The 21654-nt window shown below is 46.0% G+C and overlaps 1 long non-coding RNA gene and 1 pseudogene across 1 annotated transcript in view; both read right to left on the bottom strand.

Annotated features, from left to right (window-relative positions):
- LOC146707044 (uncharacterized) overlaps positions 1–14927 on the bottom strand; it is a 103409-nt gene extending 88482 nt beyond the window's left edge. Inside the window, exon 1 of the long non-coding RNA XR_014921048.1 lies at positions 14630–14927. This is a non-coding gene — a long non-coding RNA (uncharacterized LOC146707044). The remainder of the gene's footprint in view (positions 1–14629) is intronic.
- On the bottom strand, positions 5438–6974 carry LOC146707048 (uncharacterized; annotated as a pseudogene).
- Positions 14928–21654: the final 6727 nt, after the last annotated feature.

A 21654-nucleotide genomic window follows, 5' to 3' on the forward strand; every position in this document is an offset into this window, starting at 1 on the left:
TTATACATCATCCTGTGTATAAAACTTACATCTGTTCGTACGATGGTCTTTCGTTCTACACGGTGCATTTCAAGGTCCTGCACCCATCCGTCGGTAAACTGTTCCTGGGCTTGTTGCAGTGACCTGAAGTTACTAAACTTCACGAGTGTATGCACTCACTCCAAGAACCGTATGATTATAAATCTGAGCGTGGTGAAAGTTGGGCAGCACGCTGACGTCTTTTGTCCACTCTGTGTGCTCGTAAGGGTCTGACCCTTTCACTCCTTTGATTTTTTTCCTCGTATCTTTTCTTTGTCTTTTCGTCGAGTCTGTCTTTGTACGGACCGGCATTGTTCTCCTTTTGTTTTGTACATTCCTTTTTTGTGCGGCAAAGAAAAAACAAGAAGGTATTGGAACCGGAGAATGAACGTTTTGCGGTGCTGCAAATGCTTGTATTTGATGCGGTACTTGGATCGTTTTGCCACGAGTTCCCGGCATGCAATGCGCGAAAATCAGGTGATTGCTAAACAAGGGGGCGGGTGCATCCGGCCTCCTCGGCTGTAATTGGTCCAGCCCAGAGTTGATCATGACCAATTGGCCAATCCAACACCTTTCATTATATATACCCTTCCTAAAAAATTTTTTAAAAAAATCCACCGGCCCATAAAAACAAAAAATCGCCAGCGGCCCACCGGGCAAATGCCCGGTATGCCCGATGGCCAGTCCAGCTATGATGGGTGGTGACCATGGTGGCCATTTAGAAGTCGGCCATCTTGGATACAACTTTTGTTTTTTCAATAGGAAGAGGGCCATGTGACACATCAAACTTATTGGTAATGTCACAAGAAAAACAATGGTGTGTTTGGTTTCAATGTAACTTTATTCTTTCATGAGTTATTTACAAGTTTCTCTTTGTTCACAGCCATTGAGATGTCGAAGAGGTTAACACGTGAGGAGCGGATCGAAATTGTGTTGATATGTGGTGAACGCAGTAACCGGGTCATTGCAGCAGATTTCAATGCAAGACACCCTACGAGACCACCCATCTCCCATGCTACAGTCAGCAAACTGCTTGCTAAGAAACTGGTTCAGTGTTGGATTTGCCAAAATGTGGACGCAAGAAAACTGTCACTAAATCAAATCAAATCAAATCACTTTTATTGTCACATCACATGTGCAGGTACATTGGTACAGCACATGTGAGTGAAATTCTTGTGTGCGAGCTTCACAAGCAACAGAGTTGTGCAAAATACAAGAATGTAAACAAGCAAAATACAAGAATGGCTACATCTGAAACTAATAAATATATGTACAATATATAATAGTATATGCATTTCTGGATGTGTATACTAAATATTTTTCTACGTGTGTGTGTGTGTGTGTGTGTACACATATTTTACAAATTAAATAGAGTAAACAATAAATAAAATATATAAAATAAATAAAATAAAATATACAGAGTGAGACATGTGCAAAACAGTGGCGTTACTGTACAGTATGGAGTGCATAATGTTAAAGTTCCAGTAGTGAAGCTGAGGTGTCTATGAAGTATCAGTGGCTGTCCTAGCTTCATTCAGCAAGAGCCCACAGCGTAGCACTCGCCGCATGTCACTGGAGAGTGGCATTAGTCGAACATCCCTTCGGCAGATATTAGCTACTCACAAATGTCACCCTTACAAACTCCAGCTACTGCAGCATCTCAACGAGGATGACCCACATCGGCACACAGAATTTGCAGAATGGGCATAGACTCACAAGTTAAATGGGCAGGGGATCTTGACTTGTTTGTTTGTCTTTTGTTTTTTTGGCAGGATTTTCTCCAACTTTGCTATGGAATTTATGTAAATCTAACCATGTGTGAAGACTAGAGAACTTTTGATTATCCACACACATCTGTGACAATTGGCACCTTACACAGTTTAAAGTTGCATTATAGAAATATAAAATATAATCAATCTGTCTCTATTAATGTGCCACATACCACAGGCCTTTAAGGTGCAGTAATTAAACCTTTACTTAAAAAGCCACCATTTGACCCAGCTGTCTTAACCAATTATCTCCAACCTTCCTTTCATATCAAACATCCTTGAAAGAGTAGTTGTCAAACAGCTAACAGATCATCTGCAGAGGTTTATTTGAAGAGTTTCAGTCAGGTTTCAGAGCTCAGCACAGCACAGAAACAGCTTTAGTGAAGGTTACAAATGATCTTCTTATGGCCTCTGACAGTGGACTCATCTCTGTGCTTGTCCTGCTAGACCTCAGTGCAGCGTTCGATACTGTCGACCATAATATCCTATTAGAGCGATTAGAACATGCTGTAGGTATTACAGGTACTGTGCTGCAGTGGTTTGTATCATATCTATCTAATAGACTCCAGTTTGTTCATGTAAATGGAGAGTCCTCTTCACACACTGAGGTTAATTATGGAGTTCCACAGGGTTCAGTGCTAGGACCAATTCTGTTTACATTATACATGCTTCCCTTAGGCAGCATCATTAGAAGACATAGCATACATTTACACTGCTATGCAGATGGCACCCAGCTCTATCTATCTATGAAGCCAGATAACACAATCTTCACTTCACTTTTTTTTTTTTTTTTGAAGAATTCTCACGGCACTCTTATGTCCCACATCGGTGTGGGTATAATCCCAACCCTGTGTGTGGTGCAGTGATTGGAAAACACTGATCTAGAGACAGCCACCAAAACAGTCTCTGCAGAAAGCTAATGATCTGCTGGACTCCAGGATGACATATCTTAGACCTCAGTTAGCACAGTACCTAGACTGATGATAGAATGATCAAGCGGTTATGTGGGCCACTCTCTGGATCAGTCTCGTTCTGCTGTGCTGTATGGATGACTTAATCTCATAGGTAAGGGACCCAACACTAAAGCATGAAAGAAGGATGGGTTCTTTTTCAATGGGAGCATCTGGGGTAGAGAACTGGCGAGAGAGGCCCTCCGGCTTGGTGTTGAAATTAAAGCAAGCAAAAAACAAGTACCATCAGACTGGACGTGCATTTTATAAACACTTATCAGTTTGAATTTAAGCCAAGTTTTTCTGATCTGTACAAACAACAAAAGGATGTTCTGCCCCCTCGAGCCAGTGCCTCCATACCACTAAAGCTACCTTGATTGGCAGCTGCTCCCAGTCCTCTATGTCCTAGTTCCATTCTGCAGGGGATAAACGGCAGAATGCTCCACTGTAATGGTCCCAAGGGAAGCTGAAGTCCTGCGAGGTGAAATTTCCTGAACCTGGTGGGTCCTGCAGCTTTGGTGTTTACTCGTGTGGTCATCTAAATAGATGACATTGGAAACAAGTCTGATCAAGGGTCTCATAAAATTCTTTGGTTGCTAACTCACTTGTGATATTGTCATTTAATTGATAGAGGAATGCGCCCTGAAGAGCTCTGTCTTCTCCACCACCAGAATCCAAAAATTGATGGAGAAGTCAGCCACACTTTGCTTTCCTTCCCTAGTTCCTTTCACAAACACACACGCTCAGGGGGCTCCGATGGAGTGGATCATGGCAACTAGGTGAGTGGGGCCAGCAAAGCTGATTCAGTGGGTGGATCTAATTGTGCACCTGGAGCAGTTGGAGCCTGACAGACACCAGGAGTGGTGTGTGAAACTGTGGAAACAGACTGGATGTCAGGGTCTGCGGAGGCAGACCATGCGGAAACGTGTGTGGTGGACCCAGGTGCGAACACAGGCGAGGATGCAGGAGTGGATTTAAACAAAAGCGAGCCGTTTATTATGGCTGATGAAAAGGAACAAAACAGAGTGAAGGCAGCATAAGAGTAACCGTTCAAACGAAAACCTAAACTGGAAATAAACTAAGGAAAAGCTATGGCTTGGAATACGGAACACAGAGGTGGTAACACAGACGACGCGACACAGACTGTATGAAACACAGAGACTAAATACACATGAGGGATGATCAGGGGAAGTGGATGCACACGGGGAACACAGGTGACACTGATAATCATAACTGGGGACACTGGAAACTGAACTGAGGGGGACACAGGAAACTGAACTGAGGATGGCTGCGAGGGAGCTAACTGAGCTGTGAAGGGCTGCGAGGGAGCTAACTGAGCTGGCCTGGGAGGAGAAACACGAGCAGGAAAAGGAGTAGGCTCAGAAAAAAACAGTCCGAGAAATGGCAGACTCAGGGTCGACAAAAATAGCTCTATCAAAAATGAACCCGCCGTCCACTTCATGTTTTGTAGTTTTAGCATTGTCCGGTTTATGGCGGCGGGCGCGCCGCCTCCTTCGAGCAGAGGAAGCTGGCGCGATGGGCGCTGATGGCGCCAACACAGAGGGTGACGTAGTGGTGAGTTCCCCGTCGTCCGCCCCCATCCTTGCCAGAAATGAGACAGGCGAAAAATAGCCTAAGCGGATCGGAGACGGCGAGCGGCTGGTAGGCTGTGCAGCAGGTGAGAGGTCCTCCTCCGGGATGAGCCAGGGTTTCCACCGGAGCTCGTCCTCCCGATAAGCCCGTAACACCTGCTGCCGCTCTTCCTCGCCAAAGTCTATGGCTTCCGTTGTCTCCGTGCGCCACGCCGTGCGGCCAGACCGCGGTGAAGACGCGGAAGCCGGCGGGGTGCGGGCGGAAGGTGTGTCTGTGGCGAGCCTCACCATTCCAACTCTGACCGCTACTGGCTCATGAGACAGCGGGGAAACGGCGCAACGGCACGGCTCTGGTGAAGGTGCACGCCCACCGGGCCGCTGCTCCTGCGGACGGAGTTGGAGGGTGGAGACGAGAAAGTCGCTGACGAGGGGGTGCAGCGTCTCCCATAACCAGGGGAACACAGATACGCACACCCCTACTTGGCGGGCGAACTCCTCTCGTTCCTCCTCACTGGAACAGTGCAGCCACTTGTCGCATAGAGACTCCACTGTCCGGACGATCCCCCTCCTCTGTGTCGCTGGGTCCGACATGGTCGCGTCGTACTGTCAGGGTCTGCGGAGGCAGACCGTGCGGAAACGTGTGTGGTGGACCCAGGTGCGAACACAGGCGAGGATGCAGGAGTGGATTTAAACAAAAGCGAGCCGTTTATTATGGCTGATGAAAAGGAACAAAACAGAGTGAAGGCAGCATAAGAGTAACCGTTCAAACGAAAACCTAAACTGGAAATAAACTAAGGAAAAGCTATGGCTTGGAATACGGAACACAGAGGTGGTAACACAGACGACGCGACACAGACTGTATGAAACACAGAGACTAAATACACATGAGGGATGATCAGGGGAAGTGGATGCACACGGGGAACACAGGTGACACTGATAATCATAACAAGACACGGCAGGAGTGAACGTAACACTGATGGGAGATGGGCAAAGTAAAACAGGAAGTACACAGAGGTTCAAACAGGAGGGGAGAGAGCACGGGGAGAACGCAGACATAACGGGCTGGGGAAAACATAGAATAAAACACAAAGAGACGAGGGCTCATAAATACACAGAGGGGCACACAGGGGGTGAGAGTCACGAAGGGAAAACACATAAGGAACAACGTAACAGATCAACCCAGGAAGCATGGCCTAAATAAAGAACAAAATACAAAAATACATGAAAACTAAGAATACTGGGCCCACATGGCCCAGGACCATGACACTGGAATTGTCCAAAACACACCTGAAACGTTCTACTTGTTTCTACTAAGTAGTCCTGAAGTTCTTTGCCCAGTTTGAGACCACCCCTCCCTGCACCCCCTGCACCTATCACCGTCTGTAGTCATGGAGTGAAGAGCAGATAGTTTCTCAGTACATCAGAGAATGCCTGCCCTCCTCTCTCGACTCCCAAAGGTGGGACCAAGTCACTGTTTGCAAGTCTCAAGTCTTTGTCCTTGGGTCTGGATTGACACATCACAAGTCAAGTCTGAAACTTTGAATTTCAAGTCTTTTTTCTTTTAACAATGTTGCAGGTATATGTTAAATGTAAGTAACAGACCATGTGTTCTTTTTTATATCTGTATTTATCTCAACACATGATGAAACAGGTGTGACTGAACCCACAAAATATACACAAAGTCATTCTGAAATTGCACCTCTATATTGGTCAGCTCAGTTAAACTTAGCTGCAAGAATAGTCTTCCTTTAAACTATAATTTCACAGAATAAACATTCAATGAAAAATACAAAAGCAGAACCTGAATGCACAGGAATGTGCACTTTAAGTCATTTCAGTTAACTATTCTGCGTTGCATTTCCAAAAGACCAAACCATCCAAAAGTCTGTCAGTCATTTGTGCACGATGAGGCCATAAAATGATGCTGCCATAGCTGAAAACTCGCTCCACAGCAGCTCTACATGCAGGCACTGCCAAAACTCTGGTGGCCACATGAAACAGTGAAGGAAGAACAAGAGGGTGCTCTATCCATCAGCAGTATCCAGGTAGTGACTTAGCTGCAGCACTGGACTAGTCCCTGCATCCTTCTTCGGCCTCTTACAGGAAGCAGCAGAGTCCTCCGTCTTCACAGTCCTCTGATGTTCCTCACCAGGAGTCACAGGTTTGCAGGATCTGCAGCATCTTGCAGGATCAGATCTGACAAAACAAATCAACAACAGCAAAAGAGCCCTTATTAGAATTTTAGACAAAAAAAATACAGAAAAAAATACACACTAAATTTAGTCTCTACCTTTAACTTTTTGTGCCACCTCTATCTTTATGTCCCGACAGCCCAACACATGGTGTTCCACCCGTAACAGAGAAACTGAAGGATCCAAAGCAGCTGCTTTGAGCTACACTGGATCTGAGGGGGCAGTGATCTTCTGCTCTAGCCATTCGCACACGATAAAGATTCCAAGAAATCTTTTGTTCACAGACGCTTGGAGACTCCTGACCAGACCCTTCAGGAAACAGACTTGAGGCTTCAGTTTCTCCAGGTGGTGAATGAGGGACAGCATGGATGGAACAACATCACTGATCGTGACTATTTTCTCACTTTGTGTCAAATCTGTTTCTTCTCCGAAAGGCTTCTAGATGTCCACCATCTCGTTCAACGGGTTCCACTCTGTTAAAGGAGATGAAGGAGTTTTCAAACGAAAACGCATCGTTTTCTCTCCGTTTCATCTCCCGTCCACACTGAGACGGCGTTTTCGCTTATGGAAAACGTATCATTTTCAGCAAAAGATTAGTGTGGACGTAGCCTATTTTGTCAAGTCATAAAATGAATGAGTCCAAGTCATGTGACTCGAGTCCACACCTCTGTCAACCCCTATCAGTTTGCATTACCCTTCACACCCGCTCCCGGATCTAAGCTTTCTCCACCAACCAGCCCCAACCTGTCAGGCCTCCACCTCTCCCCTCAACTGTCACTCAGCACCAGATCTCTGCAGGGCCACATTCTCAGCTACCCTACTGGACGCCTGTAGCTCTATAACTGTACAACAACACGCCCAACTAGTGTCATCGTGTAGTATGCCAATGAAACTGCTGTGGATGAGATAGAGCTCCAACAATTCTATTCTATTCTCTAACTGTAAGTTTAACACATGGAGTCACTTCCAGATCTCTTATTTACTTACTTTGGAAACAGGCCCATCCTGGTCATGAAAACATTTGTTAGTCACTTGCACAGTCACTTTGTGTGTGTGTAATAATGGTACTTCCTAACGAGTTGATGCAGTATTTTTGTTAAAAAGTGATATAAAGCTGATAGTCTGCACTTCAACCACATCTTGACCGTTTGATTTGAAATACATTGTGATGGTATAAAAAGAAAAATGAGTTATGGAGCTAACTTTATTTAACCCCATCAGTGTGTCAGAGCTGCAGTCTCTGGCATTTTAACAATAACTAAATTTGTTAGATAGATTCCTTTTTAAAATACATTTTAAAGCATTAAATTGGCTTTAGAGCCAACCTGCTCTGACAGTTTTGCCACAAAAAGAAGAAACTGGGCCATTGTACAGAATAACTTAGACGTGTTGTTTCTAATACTATGACAATGTGTTGCTGCTGTGTGTAAACAAACTCTCACGCCATTTTTCTATTCTCCCCTCTCCGCGGTATTTTATCTGGAGGAAGTGAATACATGTGTTTCTAATTGTGCTGGAGGTTGAAGCCAACCAGCCAGTCTCCTGCTCTGATCATTTCCTACAGTCTGGTACCGTAAATAAGGAGAGAGAGAGCTGAGGTGAGGGGAGCGTTTTCTCCACGGCTTGTTTCACTTCATGTCTCATTTCTGGAAGCTGGGATGTTTCAGACAGACATCAAAGAGCTGTGGCTGTTCCCGCTCAGCTTTTTGTCTTTTAGGCCGCCCATATGCTGCTCACGCTGTTCTCCTAACATAAATCAAGGGAACGTGTCCCTGCTGGATGTGCAGGATGGGGTTGGGGGTTGGGGTGGGAGGTGTTCACCTGGTCTCACTTAATGCCACATTTCATTTCCCTGGTTCTCTACAATGGTGGTGGACAATGAGAAAATGAGGACTTTACATGACCCACGGAGTAAAAACGACCTCATGTGAAATATGCCGTGTAGACACTGAACTCTAAGAGAAAATATATATATTATATAATATATATATATTTCTATAATATATTTCTATAATATATATATTATAGAAATATATATATATTATAGAAATATATATATTATAGCTCAGTCATTGCCTGCTATCTTTACTCACTGAAACCAGTCAAGAGATTTTCATCCTGTCCAGTGTCATAAAATGCTCTCATGGCTCTGGCTCGTCAATGAAACTGAATTCAATTCTAACTCAACTGATGAACACAGACGAAAACTGTATAGAAGAGAATACAATGCATCGTGCCTTAAAGCTGTATTATGGATGGGACAACTCCTTTGGTTGCAAAAACCCATTTTGGTTGTACAGAAATCTATGGGAATATGTCCGTGTAGGTCCGAGTCATCCAGGTCATGGTAGTTTGAGGACCTTGTGAAACCGGTGTGTTCCTGCGTTGTGTCTGACAATGAAAAGTAAAAGAAACAAAGACCTCCAAGTCATTAACTTGCCCACTCCAGCTCTTACAACCAAATGCAAACAGTAGGGAAGAGGGTTAGCTCAATCCACCACAACTCCCAAGCTACCCAGAATTATCTATTCATGCTAGCATTAACTGTGCCTATAACACATATGCAGTGTTGGGGAGTAACGGAATACATGTACCGCCGTTACGTATTTAGAATACAAAATATGAGTAACTGTATTCCGTTACAGTTACCGTTTAAAAAGGTGGTATTCAGAATACAGTTACTTTGTTGAAATAAATGGATTACACTGCGGTACTTTCCTGTTTCATTTTGTTGCGGGTCAGGACTGTTTGGGTTTTGTTTGACAGCTACGTTCTTTCGTTCCAGGCGGCAGCGTTACGGTTGCCATGGTTACAGGGCGACGCTCTCTCTCTCTTTCTGCGACTGTGTGTTTCCTGGGTGAGAGAGCGCCTTTTCGTTGTTGTTGTTGTTGTTGTGCTAAGCTAACAGGCAGAATGCTACAAGCATAGCTCTAAAGAATGTAGCATCATGGGCAGTGTAGTCCGTGCTGCAGGGAGAATGGACTGCCATACACGTTATGTGTCTGTGAGCGAGGAGGGAGAAAAAGGCGAGTGGAAAGGTATGAGTTGTCGTCGAGGAAAAACGGGAGCTGGAAGCATGTAAATATAATAATAACCACTGCAGCCAAGAAGAGTGCCTGACGAGCCCAGTTGTAAGTAAGCTATTAAGACTCGACTGTACACCGTGTTCGTGTTTTCCTCCGAAAACAATAAGTTCCGTTGGAGCCTTTCAACGGAACTTATTGTTTTCGGAGGAAAAATTGACCCACACAACAAAGTAAAGCTATTTTTCGGCTACGAGCCGACAGGGACCCCGCCGTATTAGTCAGAGGTCCCTTTACTACAGTTCGGAGTCGCGGACCTTCAGTAATAGTAATAAATCACACAGCAATAGTACATTCACGTTGTTGTAAAAAGCATGATAATATATTAAGTAATCCAAAGTATTCAGAATATGTTACTGTCATTGAGTAACGTAACGGAATACGTTACAGAATACATTTTGGGGCATGTATTCTGTATTCTGTAACGGAATACATTTTAAAAGTAACCTTCCCAACACTGCACATTTGTGGCACACACCTACTACACATTTACAGCATCTAGCAAAGACAGGCACAATGATGACAATAATTGAACTAAAGACACACAATCAGAAATATCAGGGTGGCTAAATATACATTATATGTGTGTTGTACAGTGTCTGGAAAGAAATGACACCCACCTCTCCCACAGGGGAACTGTAGAAAAGGGGAGAGGCCAAAGGGGTACACTGTATTTATAGGGTTGCACCAAAGAAGAAGAAGAGCAATGACGAGGGGCTCCAACTGATAATGAACATAACTACAGGCTTGAAGGTCCTAACAGTCAGGTATAACAGGAACGGTTTTGGGTCTAGAACACGTTTTGTGTAATTATAACAATATGTAATTTATGGCCCGGTTACACTTGGAAAGAAAGCGATTGAAAGAAAGTGGTAGAGATTCTCAGGTATTTAAACCCTAGTGGGAGTTGTTGACCCACTGTTGACCATGTGTCTCATTACTTGAGCCAATGTGCTGAAAAATGTATGAGAGCTTGCCTTACCCCACCATGGGACCTTAACAGGTCACATGATGAAAAGTGGTAGAGATTCCCTTAACAGGTCACGTGACCTGTTAATGCAATTCATTCGTGCTTGGAGAAAACTCTGCCGAGTTTCTCTGATAAACCTGCTGCATAAGAGATGACAGTGTTGTTCTGTTTGTCCTTCCGTTGGTGTCTGACCTCTGACCGTGCACCTTCACTGATTTGATGAAGGCCACGTGTTTTATGAGCTTTACTCATATGTGTTCCTTTTCTTTCCCATTTGTCTTAGAGGGAACATATTCTGCCCGGGTCCCGATCACCCCAAGTTTGTATTCCAGAGAATAATGGTAGTATGTACTGGTCTGTGTGTGTGTCTGTGTGTGTGTGTGTATGTGTGTGTGTGTGTGTGTGTGTGTGGGGGGGGGGGGGGGGGCTTCTGGTAAAGTTTAATGCTGAGGCTTCCAGCCTCCTCTGTGTGCAGCACATTTCAGAAACAGCAAATTATTTTCAAATATATTTTCTCTGGTGATGTTTCTATCATCTGAGCTGATGTGAACTCTGAAGGCTTTTACCTGTTGTGTTTGGATTTTGACCGGGTGTCATCCAGATATCGGTACCAGTGTACAGGTGCTGCCTCTTGATCCTTGGCACCCTGTGGATCTGTGAGCTCAACTAACACTTTCCTGTTAGTAGACTTCAGTTAGTAGTTTCAAGTCACAATCATTACTAAAGGATTCTCATTTTATAAACTATGGTCCTGTTAAATTTGAAAAGAAGACTAAAGTATTCTTCAAAACAGGAAATCAATTGTGTAAAAATATATAGAAAAACTATAAACCTTCTTGTAACAAGGAAAAATCAGTGGTTCCTCAGTTACTGTGTTGAATTGTTTTCACATTTAGTAATCAATAGCGAGTAGTTGTGGTGGTCAGCAGGTCACCCAGAGAGTGTCCAATCTCCTAATGATCATTTTGTTTTGCCAGGTCACCTGTCTCCAAACAGTCATGAATAGTGACTGCTATTCAGAAAGTGATATTTGCTGTCTATAAACTGCAAGACAAACAACTGTCATCGAATGTATTACAGCAGACATATTGCAAACACACAGCAGTCAGTCTGAGGCATTCTGCACCAATGAACCAGACTTTGTCTCTGATGCATCTCCTTGGGGACACGACTCAGCTGGTTGCCAACTCGCTGTATTCTGGTTATATTCCTAAAAAAAAAAGCAATCTGAGCGTCATTTACAATTTCATTTGGCAGCAAATATGTCACTATAGTGACCTAGTAATCTATTCCAAATCTGTGAGGTTGTGGCTAGACACCAAAATCATTTCATGTGCATGTAATTACCACTGACTGTCTCGATCCCATTTTATCTATTTTACAGGTCAGAGTCACTCTGTGAGTGTTCATAGCCCTTGTTACAGTCTTTCAAGCAACCATTTCAAAGGTGAACAGATCTCAAGTTGATTGCACACAGTTGCAGTTGTTTTGGTTGAGCTGTGGTCTTCGATCCCGGTTTTCTCCAGTGTGACTTTAGAATAAACAAATGGCAGCTGTCACAGTGGCCACATCACAGTTTCATATTCTATCCCAAAAGATCAACAGTAACACCCAAGTTTGAAAAAGAAAACATTTTTTTAAAAAGTAGGTAAACTCGGGGTTAAACGAAAAAGAAAAATGTAAGTTAAGGATAAGTTCTATTGATACGGCCCGATATTACAAATCAGGAGGAGAGGAGGTTTAACTTGTGATGCCAGGCATGCTTCGGTTCTTCTGCTATTATGTAACCAGCTGCCTATGAATAAAACTTCCACTGAAATTCCACCGTCGTCACAGATCAAAGGCTCGTCCCAGCTTTCTGCTGCTGCTGCAGGCAATATGACTTCTTTTCTCCTCCCACTCTTCATCCATGTGTGACAATTTGACAGCCACAACTGTTAACTCTGTGTTTGTGTGTCTGAGCATGTGCGTGAGTGTGTGCGTCAGGTTGGTGTGTGTGTGTGTGTGTGTGTGTGTGTGTGGGGGGGGGGGGGGGTATATCCTCCAGTTTTCAGCTCCAAGTGTTATGTTTCTAAACTTTGGTTGCTTTTTTTGTCTGTTGTTGTGTAAGAGCTGCAGCCCACACAGCTGAGCGGAGAGCCAAGAAAACCACCAGTAATCAACCCCAGGACGAGTGCATTTGGGTCAGGGTTACTGCTCAGCACTCATGACCAACACTGGTATTTGTAGCACTCATACAGTCAGGGTTAATAAGGGAACAGTGTTTGGTGACACTTGTTAGAATGCAGTGTCATTGATGAATGCATATGAAACGAATAAATGGCACTGTCATGGAGAAATGACTTTGAGTTGAACCCGCTGATCTTTTTCTTTTCACAGATGCACGGATAGATCTACAGGCCAATCATTTATTTATTTATTTATTTATTTCATAAAACAGCACAGACATTGAACAAGACAGATAAGGACGAGGAGACAGAATACTGGAAACAATGAGTGGAATAGGAGGGTAGGAGGGATATAACGATGTGTGTAGCGCATGTGCTATGTGAGGGTTTAACTATATTTAGTCATCACACAAAAGATGGAGCAACATAAATGCTAACAGTCACAGTAATGAACTAAAAACAAACATGATGGTAACATGACTGGTACCTACAGAGCACTTCAACTTTGACAAGATCCCAAATACCACCAGCTGAAATGCAATGTTTGTGTTTCAAATGGAAGTAGACTCACTGTTGTACCTCTCACCTGACTAGGGATGGGTATCGTTTAGGTTTTATCCGATACCGGTGCCAAACCGGTACTTTTGAAACGGTGCCGGTGCTTAAACGGTGCTCGAACTGGTGCTTAAACAATGGAGAACACAAACTTTGTCCAAAAACCTCTTATGTTTTTATTTTTAGAAGTCTCTTTTTTTCTGCAAAATGATAACCAAGTTAGCCTTTTCTGTTGATACAACATACCTCCTTTGGTTGGAACCAGTGCTTAAACAATGGAAAACACAAACCTCTCATGTTTAGCTGGGTTTTTTTTGTATAAAGGTAACAATGTTAGCCTTTTCTGCAGCTATAGGGCATATATGGTATCACTCTATCAAACAAGAAGACAGCCGCATGTAACTACGACCGTGTTTGCTAATTCACCTTGCATGCATTAATGTAATAACGTGTTTAGCCTTATCAACGTAAATTACACACGAACAACATTAAGCTACTCACGCAGAGAAGAACGGCTGCTGCTGCATCATCATCCTCATCATTTCTGCTACACTAGCAGGGCTAGGGGCCAGGACTCTCCTCTTCGTGTTTTTGGGGGAATGTTGCTAACTCCGGGTCCGATAACAGGCAACCCACCCGCAGTAGATGTGCTCGCAGCAAGCTATACCGAGCTTGCTGCGTCTCGCAGCAAGCTCGGTATAGCTTGCAGTACCCTCCATGGAGAAGGAGGCTAGAGGGCAAGATCAAAGTAGCACGGAGGGAGGTTAGCCAACTAACAGAGTTGCAGAAAGGTGCGACAAATAAGGTGCCTAAGAAATACAGCAAGCTGTCCATACCTGAGGCCTTGGAAACTGCCAAGCAAAGACTCACAGCCTTGGCCAGCCGCTTGAGGAGGTACACCAGAGAGATAGAAGGCAGGAGAATAAACCAGCTGTTCTCCACAGAACCAGCAAAGGTGTACTCTCAGTGGCAAGGGAACAATAAGAGAACAGCACCACCAAGGCTGGAGACGGAGCAATACTGGAAGAGCATATGGGAGAAGGATGCAACCCATAACGGCAATGCTCAGTGGCTAGAGGATCTGAGGGCAGACCACAGCGACCTCCCTGAACAGGGTCCAGTAACCATCACAGTGGCAGATATCCAAGAAAGGGTCTCCAGTATGAAGAGTTGGACAGCACCAGGGCCCGACATGGTTCACGCCTACTGGCTGAAGAAGCTGACTGCACTCCACGAGGACATGAGCGGGACACAGAAAGGAATTGGCAAGAATACCAGAGGCGCAAAACACCAGCTACTGGTAGACAGGACAATCAGCCGAGACTGCAAGACCAGACTGACCAACCTGTGCACTGCCTGGATTGATTACAAGAAGGCCTATGACTCAATGCCCCACAGCTGGATACTGGAATGCCTAGAATTGTACAAGATCAATGGGACCCTAAGAGCCTTCATCAGGAACTCAATGGGGATGTGGCGTACAACACTAGAGGCCAACTCCAAGCCCATAGCACAAGTCACCATCAAGTGCGGGATCTACCAAGGAGATGCTCTGTCCCCACTGCTGTTATGCATAGGCCTGAACCCCCTCAGTGAGATCATTAACAAGACTGGCTACGGATACTGGCTACGGATACCGACTACGGAACGGAGCAGTTGTCAGCCACCTCCTGTACATGGATGACATCAAGCTGTATGCCAAGAGTGAATGAGACATCGATTCACTGATCCACACTACCAGGCTATACAGCAATGACATTGGAATGTCGTTCGGACTGGAGAAGTGTAGTCGGATGGTAACAAAGAGAGGGAAGGTAGTCAGATCTGAGGGGATTGAACTACCAGAAGGCAACATTGCAGACATAGAGGACAGTTACAAGTACTTGGGGATCCCACAGGCAAATGGGAACCATGAAGAGGCTGCTAGAAAAGCTGCAACCACCAAGTACCTGCAGAGGGTCAGGCAAGTCCTGAGGAGTCAGCTGAATGGTAAGAACAAGATCCGGGCCATCAACACGTACGCCCTGCCCGTGATCAGGTACCCTGCTGGGGTAATAGGCTGGCCAAAGGAGGAGATAGAAGCCACTGACATAAAGACAAGTAAGCTCCTTACCATGCATGGAGGGTTTCACCCCAAATCCAGCACCCTGAGGCTGTACGCTAAGTGGAAGGAAGGGGGCCGGGGACTGGTGAGTGTCAGCACCACAGTCCAGGATGAGACAAGGAACATCCAAGAATACATTGGGAAGATGGCCCCAACTGACCGAGTGCTCAGTGAATACCTCAGGCAGCAGAAACCCAAGAAAGAGGAGGGAGACGAGGAACCATCATGGAAGGACAGGCCCCTGCACGGTATGTAACACCGGCAGATAGAGGAGGTGGCTGATATCCAGAAATCCTACCAGTGGCTGGACAAAGCTGGACTGAAAGACAGCACAGAGGCACTAATCATGGCAGCACAAGAACAAGCTCTGAGCACAAGATCCATAGAGGCTGGGGTCTATCACACCAGGCAAGACCCCAGGTGCAGGCTGTGTAAAGATGCCCCAGAGACAATCCAGCACATAACAGCAGGGTGCAAGATGCTAGCAGGCAAGGCATACATGGAACGCCATAACCAAGTGGCCGGCATAGTGTACAGGAACATCTGTGCCGAGTATAACTTGGAAGTCCCGAGGTCAAAATGGGAGATGCCCCCAAGGGTGGTGGAGAATGACCGAGCTAAGATCCTGTGGGACTTCAAATTCAAATTCAAATTCAAATTTTATTTGTCACGTACACAGTCATACACAGTACGATATGTAGTGAAATGCTTGGACAACTGCTCGTGACCTAAAGAAAACAAAAAAGGAAAAGGCTATGATAAATATGAAAAATTAAAAAGGGTAAAGGGGTCTTTCTGTGTGGAGTTTGCATGTTCTCCCCGTGTTTGCGTGGGTTCTCTCCGGGTACTCCGGCTTCCTCCCACCGTCCAAAGACATGCAGCTTGTGGGGATAGATTAATTGATTAATCCAAATTGTCACTAGGTGTGAATGTGCGAGTGAATGTGAGTGTGAATGGTTGTCTGTCCCTATGTGTTAGCCCTGCGACAGACTGGCGACCTGTCCAGGGTGTACCCCGCCTTTCGCCCTATGACAGCTGGGATAGGCTCCAGCGCCCCCCGCGACCCTGAAAAGGATAAGCGGAAGCGAATGGATGGATGGATGGATGGATGGTAAATTTAACTGGGAAGAATAAGATAAAATATATAAATTAAAGTTGAAAATAAAATAACTGTACAACAAAATACACAATACACAATATAGAACTATATAAGAATGTATGAAGAAATCTAAATCTAAATAAATATATACACAATAACAGCAGCTGTACAAGTATTAACCGGAAATGAAGAATATAGTGACCAGTGTTGTGCAAAAACAATGTCCAGAAAGTCCAGTGTGTGTGTAAGAACCATATGTGTGGGTCAGTACTGTGTGGTGGTGTGATTGAGAGACCGTATCGCCTGCGGGAAGAAGCTCCTCCTCAGTCTCTCTGTGTTGGTCTTCAGGGAGCAGAATCGCTTTCCTGACCTCAACAGAGAGAACAGTCTGTTGTTGGGATGGCTGAGGTCCTTCACGATCTTCCTGGCCTTGGTCCAGCACCGCCTGCTGTAGATTGAGTGCAGGTCAGGGAGCTCGGAGCGGATGGTGCGCTCAGCTGACCGCACAACCCTCTGTAGAGCTCGTCTGTCCTGCATGGTGCTGTTCCCGAACCAGGTTAAGATGTTTCCCGTCAGGATGCTCTCTATGGTGCACGAGTAAAAGTTCCTGAGCACCTTGGAGGGCAGTTGGAAGTCTCTCAAGCGTCTGAGGTGGTAGAGACGCTGACGGGCCTTTTTCACCACGGTGTTGATGTGACAGGACCATGACAGGTCCTGCGTGATGTGAACTCCGAGGTATTTGAAGCTGTCCACTCTCTCCACTGGGCACTCGTTGATGACAGGGGTCTGGTAGTTCCTCTCCTGCTTAGTGCTGAAGTCCACTATCAGCTCCTTTGTCTTACTGACGTTTAGAAGGAGGTTGTTCCTCTGGCACCAGTTCTCCAGATTCCTAATCTCCTTCAGGTAGGCCGTCTCGTTGTTATCAGAGATCAGGCCCACCACGACGGTGTCGTCAGCAAACTTGATGATGGTGGTGGAGCTGGTAGTGGCCACACAGTCATATGTGTACAAAGAGTACAGCAGGGGGCTCAGAACACACCCCTGGGGGGCTCCAGTGCTGAGAGTGGTGGAGGCTGAGACATGTCCGCCCATCCTTACTGCCTGTGGTCTGCCAGTTAGGAAGTTGGAGATCCACTGACACATAGATGAGCTGAGTCCCAGATGCTCCAGCTTGGTGGTGAGTGTGGAGGGAATTATGGTGTTAAATGCAGAGCTGTAGTCTATGAAGAGCATTTTAACATAATTCCCCCTTCTAGTGTCCAAGTGAGTGAGTGATGTGTGGAGGAGATGAGAGATGGCATCGTCTGTGGAACGATTTGGACGGTAAGCGAACTATAGTGGGTCCAGTGTGTCTGGTAGTGAAGAAATGATGAAGTCTCTGACCAGGCGTTCAAAGCACTTCATCACTACTGAGGTGAGGGCTACAGGGCGATAGTCATTGAGAGAAGCAGGGTGGGGTTTCTTCGGGACAGGAACAATGATGGACTCTTTGAAGCATGTGGGGATCACCGACTGAGATAAAGAGATGTTGAATATCTCAGTGAACACAGGAGCTAGCTGGTATGCGCAGTCTCTGAGGATACGACCTGGGATGCCGTCTGGTCCTGCTGCTTTCCTGGTGTTCACTCTCTTGAAGGCTCTCCTTACTTCATGCTCGGAGATGACGAGCACGTTTCCGGTGCTGGCAGTATCTTCCTGTCTGCAGCCGTTAGCGCCGCTAACACTAGCATTGTTGGAGACCTTAGCTGCAGCCTCGAAGCGAGCATAGAAAGTGTTCAGCTCGTCTGCCAGAGTCACGGCCGCGTTCGTCATACCGGTTGTTGGTGCTTTATAGTCCGTTATTGTCCTTAGTCCCCGCCACAGGCTCCTAGAGTCACTCTGTTGGAGTTGTGACTCTAGTTTCCTCCCGTAGCGCTGCTTCGCCTCTTTCACCGCCCTCCGCACATTATATGACGCGGCTTTGTACGGGTCCATGTCCCCCGTTGTGAGTCCCGTGTTGTAGGCAGTGGTGCGGGATCTCAGAGCGTTGCGGATGGTTTTATCCACCCACGGCTTCTGGTTGGGAAACGTGATAGTCTTTGTCTCCACGGTATCATCCGCTAGTTTCCCGATGAATCCCACAACCGCTTCCGTAAACACGTTGACGTCATCGTCGGAGCTGTTTCTGAACATGCCCCAGTCTGCGTCATCGAGTGTGTCCTGTAACGCGGCCACCGATTGATCCGTCCAGCGCGCGACCTTCCTCTGAACCGGAACTTCCAGATACAGATGGACAAAATGGTGGTGGCTAACCAACCGGACATAGTGGTGGTAGACAAACAGAAGAAGACGGCCGTAGTGATCGATGTAGCGGTTCCGAATGACAGCAACATCAGGAAGAAGGAACACAAGAAGCTGGAGAAATACCAAGGGCTCAGAGAAGAGCTCGAGAGGATGTGGAGGGTGAAGGTAACGGTGGTCCCCGTGGTAATCGGAGCACTAGGTGCGGTGACTCCCAAGCTAGGCGAGTGGCTCCAGCAGATCCCGGGAACAACATCGGAGATCTCTGTCCAGAAGAGCGCAGTCCTGGGAACAGCTAAGATACTGCGCAGGACCCTCAAGCTCCCAGGCCTCTGGTAGAGGACCCGAGCTTGAAGGATAAACCGCCCGCAGGGGCGTGCTGGGTGTTTTTATATATACACTCAACAAAAATATAAACGCAACACCTTTGTTACTGCTCCCATTCCCCATGGGATGGACGTAGAGACCTAAAATTCATTCCAGATACACAATATAACCATCCTTCCCAAACAGTGGTCACAAATCAGTCCAAATGTGTGGTAGTGGGCACATCTGCTATATTGAGATAATCCATCCCACCTCACAGGTGTGCCACATCAGGATGCTGATCTGACATCATGAGTAGTGCACAGGTGTACCTCAGACTGCCCACAACAAAAGGCCACCCTGGAATGTGCAGTTTTTTGCGCTATTGGGGGTCTGGGGACCCAGAACCGGTCAGTATCTGGTGTGACCACCATTTGCCTCATGCAGTGCAACACATCGTCGCATGGAGTCTATCAGATTGTCAATTGTGGCCTGTGGAATGTTGGTCCACTCCACTTCAATGGCTGTGCGAGGTTGTTGGATATTCGTGGGAACTGGTACACGCTGTCGTATACGCCGGTCAAGCACATCCCGAACATGCTCAATGGGTGACATGTCCGGTGAGTATGCTGGCCATGCAAGAACTGGGACATTCTCAGCTGCCATCTGCCCTGAACAATGTGAACCATGATTCATCCGTGAAGCACACACCTCTCCAACGTGCCAGACGCCATCGAATGTGAGCATTTGCCCACACAAGTCTGTTACGGCGACGAGCTGGAGTCAGGTCAAGACCCCGATGAGGACGACGGGCATGCAGTTGAGCGTCCCTGAGACGGTTTCTGACAGTTTGTGCAGAAATTGTTTGGTTGTGCAAACCAATTGTTCCAGCAGCTGTCTGGGTGGCTGGTCTCAGACGATCTTGGAGGTGAACCTGCCGGATGTGGAGGTCCTGGGCTGGTGTGGTTACACGAGGTCTGCGGTTGTGAGGCCGGTTGGATGTGCTGCCATATTCTCTGAAACGCCTGTGGAGACGGCTTATGGTTGAGAAATGAACATTCAATGCACGGGCGACAGATCTGGTTGACATTCCTGCTGTCAGCATGCCAATTGCACGCTCCCTCATTGCTTGTGGCATCTGTGGCATTTTGCTGTGAGACAAAACTGCACATTCCAGGGTGGCCTTTTGTTGTGGGCAGTCTGAGGTACACCTGTGCACTACTCATGATGTCAGATCAGCATCCTGATGTGGCACACCTGTGAGGTGGGATGGATTATCTCAATATAGCAGATGTGCCCACTACCACACATTTGGACTGATTTGTGACCACTGTTTGGGAGGGATGTTTATATTGTGTATCTGGAATGAATTTTAGGTCTCTACGTCCATCCCATGGGGAATGGGAGCAGTAACAAAGGTGTTGCGTTTATATTTTTGTTGAGTGTATATATATATATATATATATATATACAGTGGGGCAAAAAAGTATTTAGTCAGCCACCGATTGTGCAAGTTCCCCCACTTAAAATGATGACAGAGGTCAGTAATTTGCACCACAGGTACACTTCAACTGTGAGAGACAGAATGTGAAAAAAAAATCCATGAATTCACATGGTAGGATTTGTAAAGAATTTATTCGTAAATTAGGGTGGAAAATAAGTATTTGGTCACCTCAAACAAGGAAAATCTCTGGCTCTCACAGACCTGTAACGTCTTCTGTAAGAAGCTTTTCTGTCCCCCACTCGTTACCTGTATGAATGGCACCTGTTTGAACTCATCATCTGTATAAAAGACACCTGTCCACAGCCTCAAACAGTCAGACTCCAAACTCCGCCATGGCCAAGACCAAAGAGCTTTCGAAGGACACCAGGAAAAGTATTGTAGACCTGCACCAGACTGGGAAGAGTGAATCTACAATAGGCAAGCAGCTTGGTGTGAAAAAATCAACTGTGGGAGCAATCATCAGAAAATGGAAGACATACAAGACCACTGATAATCTCCCTCGATCTGGGGCTCCACGCAAGATCTCATCCCGTGGGGTCAAAATGATCATGAGAACGGTGAGCAAAGATCCCAGAACCACACGGGGGGACCTGGTGAATGACCTGCAGAGAGCTGGGACCAAAGTAACAAAGGTCACCATCAGTAACACACTACAACGGCAGGGAATCAAATCCCGCAGTGCCAGACGTGTTCCGCTGCTGAAGCCAGTGCATGTCCAGGCCCGTCTGAAGTTTGCCAGAGAGCACATGGATGATACAGCAGAGGATTGGGAGAATGTCATGTGGTCAGATGAAACCAAAGTAGAACTTTTTGGTATAAACTCAACTCGTCGTGTTTGGAGGAAGAAGAATACTGAGTTGCATCCCAAGAACACCATACCTACTGTGAAGCATGGGGGTGGAAACATCATGCTATGGGGCTGTTTTTCTGCCAAGGGGACAGGACGACTGATCCGTGTTAAGGACAGAATGAATGGGGCCATGTATCGTGAGATTTTGAGCCAAAACCTCCTTCCATCAGTGAGAACTTTGAAGATGAAACGAGGCTGGGTCTTCTAACATGAC

The sequence above is a fragment of the Copadichromis virginalis genome, linkage group LG6 (assembly GCF_057382275.1).
Source record: "Copadichromis virginalis isolate Kocher_CV1m ecotype Utaka linkage group LG6, C_Virginalis_male_GT1.1, whole genome shotgun sequence".
Classification (NCBI taxonomy): domain Eukaryota; kingdom Metazoa; phylum Chordata; class Actinopteri; order Cichliformes; family Cichlidae; genus Copadichromis; species Copadichromis virginalis.